This window comes from Balearica regulorum, chromosome 1 (assembly GCF_011004875.1).
Source record: "Balearica regulorum gibbericeps isolate bBalReg1 chromosome 1, bBalReg1.pri, whole genome shotgun sequence".
NCBI lineage: Eukaryota > Metazoa > Chordata > Aves > Gruiformes > Gruidae > Balearica > Balearica regulorum.
This window is the reverse complement of record NC_046184.1, coordinates 202143273-202160740: the sequence shown is the minus strand read 5'-3', so window position 1 is coordinate 202160740 and position 17468 is coordinate 202143273. Positions and strand designations below refer to the sequence as shown.

The following is a 17468-nucleotide window of genomic DNA, read 5'->3' as shown; positions in this document are numbered from 1 at the left end:
TTTGCCCTCACCCGTTCTGGGCACTGGAGGAAGTAATCCATGGTCTGATCCAGATGGCAAAGATAAAATAGAAGAAAGAAAGAAGTAGCCCTGTTGGTCTGGATGGTGGCTCCCTTTGAGATACACAACCTCACGCCATATTCACAGCAGAAGTGTGGATGGAAATTAAAGGACTCTCCCAGCTCTCCCCATCTCATAGCAGAGCCAGGACTAAGGAGCCTGTGGGCAGTGAATGCCCTTGGCTGTTCGTGATAGGAGATGTTCATGCTAGGATGGGTCATGTTATGGCCAATGGCTGGCACTCCTGGACTGGCTTTATGTGCAACACTCAGAATCTACCTGTGGCATCACAGGATGAAGCCACACTTCTGTAATTTCTGGACCTTTAATCCTGGAGTTTCATTCAAGAAACATCCCCCTCACAGCAAAATGGGGCCAGAGTGGGGCAATCCCACCTCCTGTTTCATACATACTTTTCCGTATTTTGATTCATTATGATTAACACACATACATCTAACATACTGCAGGCCACGTCCCCTGGAGAAACAGGTTTGCTGCTGCTTTGCAAGTCCCTCAGGGCTCCTGGATGGTCTCTGCTTGGACCCCGTAACACAGCTACTAAAAGCAGTGGAAGTTTCTCTCTCTGGAAAAGTCAGTTTTTGACCAAGGAAAACTGATGGGATAACCTTAAGTCTTCTCTGATGGGAAATGTAGCGTGTTGTCACTGTGACCCTGCCCAAGTACCCACTTCCACCTGTAGCAGCTGAGTGAGTTGGCAGTCCTGCTATCTTTAATAGAACTATTCATGCGCTTAAAGTAATTCAGGGTCATGAAATATGTATGTAAAAACTATGTTTTCACAGTAGGAAAATAATGCAAATATATTCTGTTTTCTAAACAATTCCTTGTGTTCTAGTATAACAGACAATATGAATAGTTTTTCTTGTGTGATTGTGATATGTGATTTAACTATATAAATATTTTGACAATAATCTGAACAAGTGATGTCTTTAATTAGTAAGCGTTGCTTTAAAAGCACAAGTAAAATATTAACTAAAATTGTAATATCTTATATTTTCATTTTACTGACTGATAGACATCAACAATGTTTTTTTTAGACCATTATGAACTGACTGTGTTTGCTGACTGTCCACAAGCATTTTCAACCATCAGAGTGCTCTACTATCCTGCATGCTGAGTTGCATGTAATTTACCATTATGTATCATGAGTTTTGTAGAATGAGCACTGAAACTTTATCTTATGTTTTGTTAGAGTCACAGTGGTTGTATACTGAGGATTTGTCATGCCTGACAAATCAAATAATAGGTTCTCATGTACTGGGACCAGTGCCCACCAGTACACTCCAAATTAAGCCATGAGGGGCATACTTAATCATAGTGATTAGATGAGTATCATTAGAGATGAGGAAGAAATTCAAGTTGAGCAAAACTCACAGGAAAACAACTAACCGAAGAAGGGCAGTGCTGAACTGCAGTCATCATACCTGGTAAATGCCTCTGCCAAGCTCGGATCCCCATGCTTGTGGAATAGGCAGGGTAAGGGCATATGGTGGAGCCACGTGTCTGCCTGTGTCCCTACCAGCATGGCCCAGCTCCATGCCGATGGACCCTGCGGGTGCAGTGACTGTGTCTGCTGTGGGCTCCTACCACTGCACTAGAGTCAGTGCTAAGCATCACTAGAAATCATAGAATCATAGAATGGTTTGGGTTGGAAGGGACCTCAAAGATCATCTAGTTCCAACACCCTGCCATGGGCAGGGACACCCTCCACTAGACCACGTTGCCCAAAGCCCCATCCAACCTGGCCTTGAACACTTCCAGGGATGGGGCATCCACAGCTTCTCTGGGCAACCTGTTCCAGTGTGTCACCACTCTCATAATGAAGAATTTCTTCCTTATATCTAATCTAAATCTACCTTCCTTCAGTTTAAACCCATTCCCCCTTGTCCTGTCACTCCATGCCCTTGTAAACAGTCCCTCTCCAGCTTTCCTGTAGGCCCCCTTCAGGTACTGGAAGGCTGCTGTAGGGTCTCCCTGGAGCCTTCTCTTCTCCAGGCTGAACAATCCCAACTCTCTCAGCCTGTCCTCACAGGACAGGTGCTCCAGCCCTCTCATCATCTTCATGGCCCTCCTCTGGACTTGCTCCAATGGTTCCATGTCCGTGCTGTACCAGGCACCCCAGAGCTGGACACAATACTACGGGTGGGGTCTCACAAGAGCAGAGGGGCAGGATCACTTCCCTCGACCTGCTGATCATGCCTCTTTTGATGCAGCCCAGGACACGGTTGGCTTTCTGGGCTGCAAGTGCACACTGCCAGCTCATGCTGAACTTCTCGTCCACCAACACTCCCAAGTCCTTCTCCTCAGGGCTGCTCTCAATCCATTCTCCGCCCAGCCAATAGTTGTGCTTGGGATTGCGCTGACCCATGTGCAGGACCTTGCACTTGGCCTTGTTGAACTTCTTCAAATTAGGAGAATTATTTTGTAGCTCATATGGGGCCTTTTTAGAAGGTGGTTGTCATACACTATTAAAGATTGCATCTCTTTGTGCTCTATTGACTAAAAATTATAATTTAAACCTTTAAAATATACATCACGGTGTCTGTAGACTATAACATTAACAAGCTTGTACTATGCCAGGTTGACTGACAAGATAATATATATTTAAATAAAAAGTGACAGTGGAGCCCCACCAGATTTCCCTGGAATTCAAGCGGCAATTAAACATTACTCAGTCTTCTTTGTACCACAAATTAATGAAGAGATACGACAATCAGCGAGGAAGCTCACAGCCAGAAAATACCATTTACATAAAGTGATCATTAATAGGAAGTCAATATTTACTGCACTGTAAATATGCAGTCTTTTCTTTTTTTAAAAAGTCAAATACAGGGCCATGGTACATGTCATTTCTCTACAGTGATGACTACTGTAGCTGCAAACAGCTATCAAATAAATATACTGCCAAACGCTATTAGTACTTGTGCTTGCCATAGAAATTAGAAAAGCTTACATACAGTTCTTGAATGAGGGCAGCATAAGTAGCTCTGGGCAATAATTCAGACTGTCCGATTGTGTCAGTTTTACAAGAGGACCATGACTAACAATAGCGCTCTAGTACCACGAATAGTGAGAGCAGCTTGGGACGGCATGCTGGATCTGGAAATTCAGGGTATGGGTTATCTCAGTGCTGCTACCTCAGGTGGAAGCATCTTGCTTTTTGTAGTGTTAATTGCAGATGAAGGATCCTGTTGGAGGCAGCTAAGACTAGGCAGCATAAGGGAGGTCAGTGTAGTATTTAAGAATAAAGAGCTGAATATGCATACAAATGTGTCTTGCATGCAGTGATACAATTGCAAGGGCTCAGACCTTGTGGACTTTTGAAAGGAATCTGTTACTTCAAGATGCTGGGTTACATTTGCAATATAGGGTGAAGACCACATATGGAAATATTAACCTGTGTAGGTGGCAGTAAGCGTGGTGTTGCCACTGAATAATGCCAGGAATTCACTGTTGAAGAAAAGTCATACCTCAAAATTAAAATTAATGATGGATTTTAAAAGCATAAAATTAGCTGCAGTGAATAAAATAATAACTTAAGTGACAGTATTTTAAAAAAAAATCACTTGTTCCTATCAATATACTGGAACAAGGACAAAATCTCACTAACATAAAGTATAACAAAACTTTTTTATTCAGTTCCAAGGTGGAACTGCTTGACAGCTTGTTTCCTCAGTTCAGTAATACACATGGTGGACTTGACAAAAGATAATCAAAATAAATCACTGTTTAAACTTAAAGTCATATTGGAGTGATAACCATGTACTTAAGGCTGCATTGCCAGATTCAGATTCATAAAATATTGTTATAGCCAAGTAATAATGCTGAAATGCCAGTCATGTTTTTATTCAGGCAATGTTCAAAGTAATTAACAGACAGATTCATTAAAATTAATATTATAATCAATAGAAAATGTTTTATGATTTCAAATGTCCTAGCATTTGCCTTAACTGGAGGTGACTTCTTTTTGAAGCTAGAATAAACTCTCAACAACCTTGAGGTTTCCAAGTCTGAAACAATCGGGTTTTTTTACTTAGGATAATGGATGGAAACTTTTTTTTTACATATATAGCTAAAAGAGAGCTTAATTTTCAGTCTTTGTATTTAACATGCATAGTATATGAAAAAATATGTGCTCTGTCTTGCCTGAAGATTATTTTAATTAATACAAGTACTGTTTAAACCAGATGGAAGTCAGAACGTGATCGGTGAATTTAGGGTTATGGTGACAGTTCTAGTGTTGCTGCTGAATTGGAATAAGAAGTGTATGTGTGTTTCAAAATGAAAAAATTTACTTTTAAATAATTAGCTTTGCTACAGAGGTTTTAAAGTAGCATAATTCATATGAATTTCATATGCACCAATCATAGTAAGTTTTTTTTGTGCTGGGAGTTTCTAGAAAAAGGAGGTACTTTTCCGGATACTTTATTTTTGACAAGAGACTTTTAGAACAAAATGTGTAGTTTTTTCAAAGGATTTCTATGGATTGTTTTGAAAAATGAGCAAAATTAAAATCTTCAACTAAAATTGATGATTTTTACTTTGGATTAAGAATTTATTTTTTTTTTAATTTTCATCCTTTGCAGCTTAAAAATTGAAATTCGTACTGTAACCTGTTTTCAAATACTATTTTAAATCAAGAAGGAAAAGGAAATGGATATTTCTCTACTGAACAAAGCAAAACTTTCTTCCAAAATTTTTCAGAAATATCTGCCATTTCTAACCTGCTTTATGCTTTATGTTTCCTAGTAGGAGCAGCACATTAAGATAGCACAGCTAGACTCTTTAACGACAACTTTCTCTGTATCGGTCTCATAAAGATGAATATTTTCTTGTGGCAAGGAAAGGTAATCATCTTTGCAATAAAAAAAATCCATGTTCAGTCTGGAGAAACAAATACATTATCAGAGAAAATGCCTTTATGAGTTGGGTAAAACCAAGATACTATTAAAGTTACTTTGCCTTTTGAAATTTCCATTATATATGCTCTGTAGAGAGATGGTTTCGCGTACCTGGGCACACTATTCAATGAAATGCCTAGGCTCTTCAGTCTCTTTTGTCCTTCTCTGTATTGTGAATCGATGTGATGCTGTATTATTTGGTGTTAGGAAACCATCATTATTTTGTTACAGAAACTCTAGTGATAATATTAAAAATGGAATATGACCTCTGCAGAAGAATATATTATAAAAGTAACACTAGGCTGTAGTTTTGGAAGAATAATACAAACCAGATGACCGTTGTGTCCACTATTAATTTGATTTAATCTAGTTAAAAGCCAAATTAAATGGTCTCTGATGAAATGCAGATGAGCAAGAACTCAATGTTTGGGCTTGCACAGTTCTTTGTCAGCAATGGCTCGCTCAGCAGTTAGGAGCGTTATGAAATCTTTTTAATACCTGACGTGTTCCCTGGTCTCCTGGTAGGAGCCACATACAATGTGGTTGCAGGTGCCAGCCCTGAACCTTGCTGGGGTGCGTTGTCTGGCTGCGGTGTGATCCAGAAATGTACTTTCCTGGTTGAAGTCCTAAAATATCCTCATGCGCCATCTTGGCATGTCACCTCAGATCCTCATCGGGCCGTACTGCTTTTCATTGCCATACGTAGACATGAAGGGCAAGCTTCTGCACTGCTTTGTACAAGGTGGGTATAAAGCACTGTCAGAGCCACATCAGTGGTATGCAACTCTTTCTAATATCATTTTGCGGGTTTTTTTGGCCAAATATGAATGCCTGTAGGAAGTGCGAGGCAGGGGAGTGTCAGCTTCAGTTTCTGGTTTGGAGACTGTACGATGGGAGCTCAGGTTCTTACTGTTTTGGCAGGGAGACCCTGACCTGGTGCTGGTAGAGGTATCTGAGTAAGCTTACATGGTTCAAATTGTTAGATAATAATTTCTAGGATGATTAGTTATCTTTACTGCAATAGTAGCTACATGCCATCAACACTCACTTTGCATGCAGCAAGCAGGATTTTGTTGTGGGGGTTTTTTGGGGGATGGGGGAACTGATGCTTTGATTTTTTTTTGCTGGATCCAAATAGATTCTTGGGAGCTAAAGGATTAATTCTTAGAAATCAAACCTGTGTGGTATTGAGCTAGAAGAATGATCTTTTTTATACTGAGATTTCTGTTTTGTTTATACTATGTTTCCGAGTATTGCTGAGGCTGTACCTGGTAGCTCTTGGTCTGTATGTGCTTTGGAGTTTTGATAGCATGGATACACTGTGTAAATCATTATCCTAAAAAACCAGTAATGTATGTAAGGAGGTTTTACTTCTGCATTATCTGGCTGCCTTGTGTATTTTTCTCTTTGGACACTAAGGTACTGAAAACATCACATAGATTTATGACTTAGTTGGAGGACTTAGAGCAGCTCAACAAGTTTTTTAATGTGCCCATTTGCCACCTATTTTAAGTGGACTTGGTAGATACTTTTTATACCTGAGTCAGTGTATAAATCCCTGAATATTATTCATGCATAAATTCTGTTTTCAAAGTATACAATTTATCATGCATTCAATTTTTCAGTCAAATAGAAGTGTAAAGTTAATATTAAGTGTTGATTTAGTATAAAAATATTGAATATTTAGTATATAAAATATTGCATTTAGAATATGAAGTCTACAGAAAAGTAGATAGCTGAGAGCTGCTTATGTGAGTCATCAAAGAAGATTTAGACTGTGAGGTGTCACATTGTGAATGTGTCACACTCTTGATTTTCTAGTTCAGTTGTTCACTACCAAAAAGTCAGTCTGATGGAAGCATTTCATTTCAACAAGTCACAGATTGTGGTCGCTGTGTGTACTGTATATTATTATTGTCTGTGTTTATAATTTGAAGGTGGTAGAATCTAAGACACACTACGCTAGGCACTATAGCAGCATAAGGAAGCCTGTCCCTGCCCAAGGAGAGTTGTAAGCTGAGACGTGAGATGATGGATGGAGAGATTAGGCGTTCAAAAAAGAAAGAAAAGATCAGCAATGCTCATACGGGCAGGTATTGGTAAGGTAGTAGTGGTACCAAACTCTACAATATTTATGGATGCAACAGTCATGCTGATATGAAAAAGGAAGAAAATAGAAGATATTTTAGCCTAAATTTTCAACTGCAGGTGTCTAGCATCAAGTATTTAAATTAATAGCTTAGGAGATGTGAGAATCTCTTACCATTCCCACTGAAATTAACTGGTGTAGAGGCCTGAGGGCAGCTCTCACGAGCAGGCCTGACTTTATGAATTCCCATTTGGAGGTGTTGGCCTTTATATCCTCCTCATATGTAAGCGTGTTAGCTTAGTAGTTTACATTCAGCAATTTCTTGTAAAGGTTGTTTATTTACTATGTAATGATAATTCTAGCAATTTCTTATGTTTCTAAGAGTATAGTAGGAAGGCAGAGCATGATGAGTGAAACCATGGAGGACAGACCTGTATATACCCGCAAGTAAAAGTTAAACAGCTCAGTTTTGCCAGGAGCATGAATACGTAAACCCTACACAAAGATCTGCAACATACTCTGTAAATGTCTTCCTATTTAAGGGCAAAACCCTGCCTTCTAGGAACTGAGCTCAAGAGCAGCTTTCTGGTATTTCTGCTGTGCTTGTGTTCAGGACTTGATGCTTACAAGAATGAAAACTTGGAGGCTGTCCATTCTTCTGAAGGATGCACTGGGAATTGCTTTTTAGCACCTACAGAGAAGGAAAATCACGACAGACATAAATATTCTTGGATATAAATTGCTTTCAATACTGTTAGGAAAGCTGCACCCTTCTCATTTTCTCTGTGTCCTCTTTCTTTCTGCCTCTCCACACAGCTTTCTTTCATGCGTTTATTAAATATGAATTAGATGGTAATGTACTCTATTAAATTACAGGAAACTTTCCTGTGTTTTTATGCTTTGAGCTTTGCAAAATCAGTAAGGAAAGACATTAAAACACTAGTACAGATGTGGTGTAGTTATATTCACTTCTGCCGTGTAAGTGTGTACTGAATTTGTCTCATCATCATAAAAGCTCTAGAAAATTGACATTTTTGGACAAATGCAATAATAAACAATAGAGTCATAACAAAATGGAAGCACTTGTTCTTTCTGCCTTCTAACTTAGGTAAGTCACCTTTGGAGGGTGTAAAATATCTCAGTAATTGAAAGATAAATGTAAACAGAATAAAGTTATATAAATAATGTTTCAAGGTCAAATATATGTTTGGAGATCTAATCTAGCCACCTTGTGCACCTCCTGCATTCCTGGAGGGACTGAGAAGGGTGCTGTACGCCCATGCTGAATTTGTGAAAGGGAAGAAAGTGGCAAGGGGCTTCAATTCGCAGTAGTTTTTACGTTAGCTTTTGTGATCAGCCTCCTGAAAAGAGGGTTTTGGCAAGTTGTCTTCATTGGAACTTGCTGAAAAACAGCTGGAAACACCTCATTTACAAAGGAGCTTTGTGGCTTACATGTTTTGATGCTGATTGTGTGGTAACATTGTTCTGGAAACTCCTTAGATGGTTTCTTATGCTGGGGCTGCAGTTTGTGCCAGCTGCAATGACTGTGTTTGGGTTGTTGGACCCAGAGGTGTTTCCTTCTTCTAAGGTCTGGCTGTATATCCCACCTGTGCCTCAAATCCATACTCCAACACAAACTTATTTGTAAGATTGTATGCTTACTTGTGTGTTCCTGAATTTATTTGATTTCTAACCATAATTGCAGATGGGATACAAGGCAGATGATAGGTAAAACTCACTCTAGATTAACAGTGAGATACTGAATGGTGTAAACATGCTGAGAATTTTGCATATTCCTTAGCAAGTCTTTGCTAACAACAGCGTATTGCAAGGTAAATCAGCTAGTTTATAACTCAGTGGAACAAGACTTTGAAGACTTGGAGTTGAATAGAGAATAGGAACAGACACTCTTCCAGAGTGCCTTCTGTGCACCATACTTTTTCCCATGCCAGTGCCCTGAAGTCATCTCAACCTCCTACCTTGTAGTCTGGATTATGTGCTTCCTTGGGTCATTTTCCCCACAGGACAGTCCTTCCTTCTGTATTCCCTTGCTTGGCAGTTTGAAATTTTGAGTTGTTTGCACAGGTCTTTCATTTCATATCTCCACTATGTCTTCATGTCCTCCTCTGAGCTCTCCTGTCCTCTTCATATACATCACTAGATCTTCACCTTCGTGCATAGTGTTATACAGCACTTGTGGCATAAAGAGATTCTGGCAAATCCTCAGCCTTGCAGGTTTAGCATCCTGTCTCTTTTATGTCTGGAGAAGATATTTCTATGAAGGCAGCTGCAAGACTGTGCCCCGTACTCCGATAGTTCACAACTTACTTAGAAAAGTGCCCTTAGAGAATAAAATGTTTGCATTTGTTGTGGCATTGTTACTGTTTTATCCATTGTTAATTTAGAAGATGCTTGCCATGAAACCTATACTCATTTGAAGCAGAAGTGCATATTATTTGCTTGAACAGTTACAATATCCCTTCTGTCATAGATACAGGTTACTAAAAATGTTAGTTCAGTTTTTCATTACTTATTCTTTGTGCAGCTGCTAAATCAAAAGCTTTTACATAATGCTGCCTACACAAGTTTCTGACACAGAAGAGAACTAGTAGCAGGTATCATTAGGATGCTAAAAAAATCCAGTGTCCATTTTGGACTGCATTAACAATAAACTCTAAATCCTGAACACAGACTGCACTTCATGAGCTCAATTCCATAGCCTCCCATGAAGGTATTTTCTTTTGTACATAGCTTTTTTTCTGCTTATTTTTAGTGTTAGTGTAATGTGTGTGTAATCGAAAAGTAAAAATGACATCCTGCATTTGTAAGCTGAACATGATACAGAATCAGGGAGCGATAGTTCTGTAGAAGACAGAAATACATTGAGTTGCATTATATCCTACGTGGCATTAGTGAGCATATGAATTGATCTGATGTTACTTTTTCTCCCAGTTGTCACCAGATGGATCACCACATTTATATAGCACCAGTCATCTGTCTTATTTCTACTTCGTATTATCCAGTGTGAAGTAAACAGCACTAAGTAAACAGCAGAATGGTTCAATACACTGTGCTGATTTATGACCTCATGCAATACAGCAATGAAATCAGAAGCAATTACAGTGTAAAAGAAAAAAATGTCATTTTTGTGTACACCAGGAAGCCTGAAATTGTATTACCAGTTTGGAGTAAATGTGCAGTGAAGCACTTTCTCACAAGAGGATTTTAGTATCTAATTAAATGGTGCCATTTCTTGCTCTGATTTGGACTCCTACCCCGAACGAAATAGTAGATGTGCTACAAGCTTGCTTGAGTGAGCAAAAGCTGGTCTAGTCAGCGGTTCACCAGCATCGCCTTTACATTTGCCTGCCGGGGTGTGCGGGGTCCATTTCCTCTCCTGCCTTCTGTAAGGAGGGAGGTGTGGAGTATCTCCTGCTTAGGATGCACGTACTTAACTCCTGTTAATCCTTTTGGGAGTTACACTGTGATACCAAAGTACGTATATACTTTTAATCTCTAAAGCAGCCCTCTAAGAGGTAACTGGAATTTATAGGTCTTATCAATTTGCAGCAGTGCAGGTGAATAGAGTCTTTAAAATAAAGGAATTGCTGACTCAGCCTAAATAGAGGCTTGGGAGTAAAACTGAGCTGTGCTCTTTCCTCCTCATCTATCAGCTGATTGAAAGTATTACACTTTTCCTGCTAATCCTCGGAGACCGGTGTAATGTAAAGAATTGGAGATATGGGTGTCTAAATAACAGGAGATCACTAGAGTGTGGAGACCCTTTAAAGGGTAGCTCCTCAGGGTATCCTCCCACAGCTGGCAGGGAGAAACTCAAAATACTAAGATTTACTTTAGATCTGAAAGCTAACAAAACTGAGTAAATTCAGTAGAGCTCACTAACATGGAGACGGTTCAGCTAGATTTCCTTTGCTATCCCAAAGTGATAGGAGCATCAGCACTTGATCACTTTTATATTTTGATTACTTGAGACAAGTAAGGTTCAATAGTCATCCTAATTTGAGTAACAGCTATCCAAATAGCTCACTGCCAATATGTGTTGAATAACAGTATCATTGTGTAACATCAGATTTATGTAATATGCTATTGTCAGATGATAGATAATAGAAATGCAAGTTTGTTTTATGATATTGGGATGAGCACATTTTTAATCCACGTTTGAGGGCCAACCTTAATTAAATGAAAGATCACTTCAACCCACAAATAATTATGTTGCCCTTCCAATCGTCCAAACAGCTCAAATGTGTGCTTAATGTTTGTAAATATGTTGAAAAATAGTTCCGAACATACAGCTTAGGAATAAAAAGCAAACTCAGAGATGCTGTTCTTGCCGATAATTTAAAATCAACATACTTTCAGACAGTTATGTTTATTCCCTTAGGTACTAGTGATATGATGAGTAACAGGAAAAAGTACAGTGGAATAAGAGGGCTGATATATAGAAAATAAGTATTATTTCATACAGTTAATAAAAAAGAGCAATGGTGTCTTGAAAAGCTGAAAGCGTTCAATGGGGGTTCTGATATTCTGCTGTCAATTAATTATTTCTGGAAAATAATATAGTTGTGTCACTTAATATTTTTTCTTCCTAGTTGTCTAAAACCATTCTGGTTTTAAGCTTGTTCTTAGAAGCTTGTTCTTAGTTGTCAGGTGAGGGTTTTTTCGAAAAGTAACAAATATTACTTCCTGGAAGAAATTAACTACATTCAATTTTGCATGACAATATTACAGCCAACTTCTTTGTTTTAAAATTATAAATACCATTGAATGTTGTATTTTAAGGATGCAGAAATTCCAGTATTTCTGGGTTTTATTCTCATAACCCATTACACGTTGCTTTTGAGTAAAATGTACACCTACCTACTAAATGCTTGCTTCTCCATGTAGAATGCAAGAAACAAGCATTATGAACAGAATTCCATAAAGCAAATATTGCCTGTAGTTGTAGATATGGAGGCATTTTGAAATTGCAAATGCAATGAAAAAAAATGCAAATAAAAAAACCTCTGTACTTGCAGATATTCATGGAGAAATTTCCTGGATCATTAAATGCCTCCTTTCATTCATAATATGGAAACGTAGCAAGATGCACCTGGTATTTCTAATGAAAGAAATCACATTCAATTTCTTCAACTTCCTGAAGTTTAGCATATCCATGATCTGAATAACAGCTTTTACAACAAAAAGCTTTATGAGTTTATTCTGAAGGCTGATAGCATGAGGCAGAATATCAGAATAATTAAGTGTATGCATAAATCCAGACAAGAACAGGGGGGGAAAAAAAAGCCTTTAAAAATCTTTATGAACCTGGGACATACTTTGATTACTGTTCTATATAGAGAAAATACTTTTGTAAGAACTCATATCTGCAGTTAAATTACAAAGAAGATGACATTACACAAAATGAAGAAACGTAAATCTGAAGTTTATATTCATGACTTCAAGTCTGTATTTCATCTCAGAAGTGAAACAAAAGCTGAACCCTAAATCAGCTGCTATTCATTATGTTACATACATGTATGTAATTAGAAGTGAACAAAACAGCAGAAAAAAAAAAAGATAATTTACCATCTTTTCTTAAAAATTGTCTGTAAACTTTTTGTGTCTTAACTTACAGTTGATGTCCTTCAAGGACTAGAAATTGCAAAGCAGGTCCTGGCATGGGTCAGGAAACTCCACTAGAACATTGCTCGTGTGTAACATTGGAAAGTTTTGGCCCCAGAGTGGAGTTAAGTGAATTGCCCAGCAATGGCAGCTGTCCTTTTCTGGAGCCAGCTGCCAATGTGCTTAATGCTGGTAACCCAACTCCATGTACAGCCTAAGACTGCTGTCGTACAACTCAGTGCATGGGTGACTGCTGCCTTCCCTATTCCCCTGACCTTTTCCTTGTTTGAGCGTGGAGTCAACCATGTTAGATTGAAATGCCTTCACTGTTGATTTAAGATTAAAAAAGATGATTTTGCACCCGGGCGTTTTGTTTAGGAAGCACTCGTGGGCTCCATTTAGTTCGCTTTGCTGTTGTCATGGTGATCTCCAACATGGAGGTGGTAAAAAATGGCCTGAGGTAATAACATTTGCAGCTTTTCCAGCTGCCTGCAAAGTAAATACGTGTCTGTGACCTTAGATTTTAGGCTGTAGTTTTTTAGTAAGTAGTGAATTTCAGTCCCTAAAATAAAGATAAATTTTAAAAATTAACCGTTTGAAATATATATTTATTTAAGTCTATAGGACCATATTTTAATTCCTGTGTGGTTAATAGTATTCAAATGTAACTGCATGTATGTGCTTTGAGAATGTATATCTCCATTCTTAACTTTCCACAGCAGGCTCTAAGATCCTGTAATCCTCCCAGGTCCAGCAGTAGAGGCAGTCTTGTAAACATTAGAGTTTCCTCCATAAAACTGTCCTTGAAAAATAAATCTATGCAATTAGCCTCCTATCACTCTGTTCAGCACTTACTCCTGCAAATACAATGTTTCACTATTCAATGGGTCTAATTTAGATTAAGTCTTCAGATCAGGGATGTAATTTCTCTGTCCATTTACATGTGGTGCTATTTAAAGATGTCATATTGTTGACCTAAATCATAACTTACTAGACATTTTTTGTCCAAAAAGGATTGGTGAGGCTTTCTTACAAGGTGAATGGAATGAGGAGAAAAAAGTGCATTGCTGGAAAGGCTGGAGAGCTTTTTTCAGTCATTGCATTTTCTGAGGTACTGTGTGAGGAAACTGAAGGCTAAAGGAATCACATAGTGTGTCCAAGACTTCCAGTTTCTTTTGCAATGCCTTAAAGGAGTGTGAAGAAAATGGACCATTTCCCAAGATCTCTTCTGTTTGAGAGCCATGCTCAAAGGCTCTCTGAAGAACATTATGTTGGTACCTGGGTACCAAGATAATGGAGGACTCTTCCAGCAGGCCCCAAATTTCCTTTGTGCCCACTTATGTTGCTACTTAGGCACATGAAATGACCCGAGAATGGGCATGGCCACCAAGGCAATTTGTGGCAATGTCTGCTGGGATCCGGGGTCATATCTGGCAGTGTACATTGCACTGCCTTATCTCTCTGCAGCTCAGAACAATCTCCTCTTGCAGCTCAGAATAATGAGGTGATGTTGCTATCTTTATCTAGCCCTTCTTATGTGACTTCACTCTTCTTAAACTATGAAATATGTTCCTTCTGCACTGGAAGAAGACCTGCAAATGTATCTTCCACTGGCCCCAATGCAGGCTGTGGGAAGGCGGCAGGCTGGTTGCTGCAGAACCATCCCAGCAGTTAAATCTGTGTCTGTCAAAGCTGATGTTTCATTTCTCTATACATTTCTCTATTCACATCTCCAAACTTGGAAGCTGAGTCTTAGAGTTACATGAGTTTGCGATCACAGTTTTGTACTTTAGACCTGAAAGCTTAGGACGATTCTGGACTAGGCTTTCATCTTGGATAAGCTGTATCCAAGTCTTAGCCTGCATGGCTAGGTGTGGTTCCTATCTATAATGCTCACACAGCTGGCAAAGCTGAAACACGTTCTGGTTAGTGATCACTGAGTAGAAGATTTATGTACAGAACTTAGTGTACAGTCAAGATTAAGTAGGTTTTAGCTATACTCCTGCATATAGGTAAGTGATCTGGTATTTTATCACTTGCTATATGAACTGAGCCAACTTAATGAAAGAAGAAGTTATATGGGAAGATACAACATAGCTGCTGTCACTGGATTTGGATGTAAGACAGAGGCCCTCAGCACGCATAGTGTTTGGTGAGTGCAATGTGTGGAATTTCATGGCAGGAGATGTTCCTGAGGTTCTCCTGAAAGGTTTCCCGTAGTGCATGTGAGTGTGGAGCTAGCCAGATATCCTATGAGCCAGTGTTGGTATACATAGCTCAAAGAGGTAAAAAGTTAATGGAAGTACTTTAGAATAATACAAAGGGAAATAAATGTAATGAAGGCATATAGCTTTAGATGCCTTACAAGCATTTAAGTTTGTTCCTGAAAAAACAGCACTGAACAGAGTTTTGGAATTTCTCTCATTTGATTGAGAAAGCTATAACAGCATCTGTGGACTTCTATGACTTGAACTCACACAGGAGGACTAGAGTGCAGAGTCAGACATATGAGAAGTTTGTTTTCCACTATATTTTGTAACTGCTTTGCTTTCCGCTATTTTTTGTGACTTGGTAATTATAAAACAAGTATTATTGATGATGGCTTTAAAACAGGAATGTATAGTAGTTTATTTAGCATATCTTCCTTTTTCTTTAAGATGCCTTAAGCTACTGGAAAAATTATTTATTATGTCACAAAATTTCCTGCCTTATTAGTTAAAGGAAAATACTTCCCTACAGATATTTTCACATGTAATGCTATTTCCCATATTTCACAAGCTGTTTGCAGTTTAAACTTAATCATATTTGCCTCTCCATCACTAAGGCTTTTTAGAATTACCTTAGAGATCTAGATCTTATTTGGATATTTATAGCATAATTAGATTTGACGTATCGTACTTTGTTTATCTCAGTTAATGCCTAAAGGCTTGATTCTGATCTGAGATCTGGAGAGGCATAGCACCAAATTTGGAATAAACTCTGTATCGGAGATGCTAATAGCAGCCTCTGTCCAAAATAGTTACTCTGCTCTCCTCCTGTCTCCTTAAATGTATTAGGTTGGAAAGATGTATTTGTATTTTGTTTAGAATGAGAAAATGGCAGGAACTGGAGTGAGTCTGCAGGATTTTAGTCTTTTGTCCTAGTGCTCTCCATATACATTATTGTATAGCTAACATATGAATACATTTGATTTACTGGAGTAAATATGGTTTTGAAGCTTCACATATACTCTGCCACAAAGAGACTTGATCACTTGTACTTTTGCTTTGTATTTTTTCTCTCTATTTTTAATAATGATGTGGAGATCCAGATACAAAATTCAGCATTCCTGGAAAATCAGTCTGGACTGGTGATGCTCCCCAGAGAACTTTATTCTCATGAATCAATGCATTAATCATCACCCAGAATTTGTAGTTTACCCCTAGTAAATGAAAAATATTTTTGGTTATCTTTCTTCAGGTGCATTCTCCAAGGATAACTCTAGGCCTGTGACTGCCATGAATTTGTCTTTCTTTGCTTTAAAAAAGTTTGGTATGGTCATACCATGCTGTAGATACTCCCCATAGCACTACAGCTAGTGCTGTAGTACTAGAAAGAGTATTGCAATATGTATTGGCTGGTGATGCATCAGTTCTTACTGCTGGGTTATTTGTGTTTGGAGAGCCCTGAATTACAATGTGGAAATTGTTATGTTTCCTCTGTCATCATCCTCTCCCCACATATTTTCATCAAGATATTTGGTAATGTGCTAATATCTGATACCAAGCTGGTTTACCATGTTGGTCGTGAAGGCTGGTCGTATTTGAAAGCAGGAACACTTAGCTGGCTTACAGTGGTTTGCCCACATTGAGTAAAAGGCATGGGGAACCTTCCTATGTTCAGCTCTGAGAATAGAGCATATGACAGGAAAACCCTAGTATAAATAGGTTCACATGTGTACTGCTTTTGGTAGAAACCCTAAAATATATTTGCCAGAAAATCAGAGCTGGTACTCCATCTCAGAGCTGGGCCACTTTTTACTCTAGCCAGGCTTTGCTCTTCCCTAATTTAGGTGTTGTGTAATGCACATTGTTAGGAAATCTGTTTCAGCTTCACAGTTGTCTATTTGTGGCATTTGAACCCTGATCAGAGTGAATTAAACTCAGTGGCCATATTCAGACTTTATGGTTGCTATCACTCTTGTGAAAGGGGCCCTTTTAAAAATGTGTAAGACTCCCAAAATGTTTATGTATAGGCAGTCTCCTTGAAGACATGTAATGCATTTGTGGATTAGCCGAAGGAGATAAAGTAAGGGAGAGGTATATTTTGATTTGTCTGTTTTAACAATTTGAAAATTTGCTATTGTGTTTTGAAGGTTATTCATAATGTTATATTTTTATGGAAAAACAATATGCTAAATTAAAGTTTGCTGACATGCAATACAGATTTGGGCTACACTTGAGCAATACACATAAAATATTCTGCAATTCTCATAAAAATTCAGGCACACGGACTGATTTTTCTGGTCTAACCTTTAGATGCAGAATGCTGGTTTAGTATTCATAAGGCAGAGGGTAATGTCTTGCTTTTTGAGTTCGGGTGCACTGTAGAAGAAAAAGGATAGTGCTGAAGATTATGGTTTCTATAGAACTTAGTTTCTTACTGGAGTGTGTGGTTGCAGAGAAATATGGCTTTATTAAGAAAAGACAAATGAATATCCTTTACTCATTATTCAGATGTTCTGCACACACTAATTAGTACTATGTTATTTCTGAGATTTTCAAATTATAGTG

At 38.4% G+C, this 17468-nt stretch overlaps 1 protein-coding gene across 6 annotated transcripts in view; it reads left to right on the top strand.

The window, feature by feature from the left end:
* Positions 1-17468, top strand: part of GRIA4 (glutamate ionotropic receptor AMPA type subunit 4) — a 233476-nt gene that overhangs the window by 31087 nt on the left and 184921 nt on the right. The window lies entirely within an intron of this gene.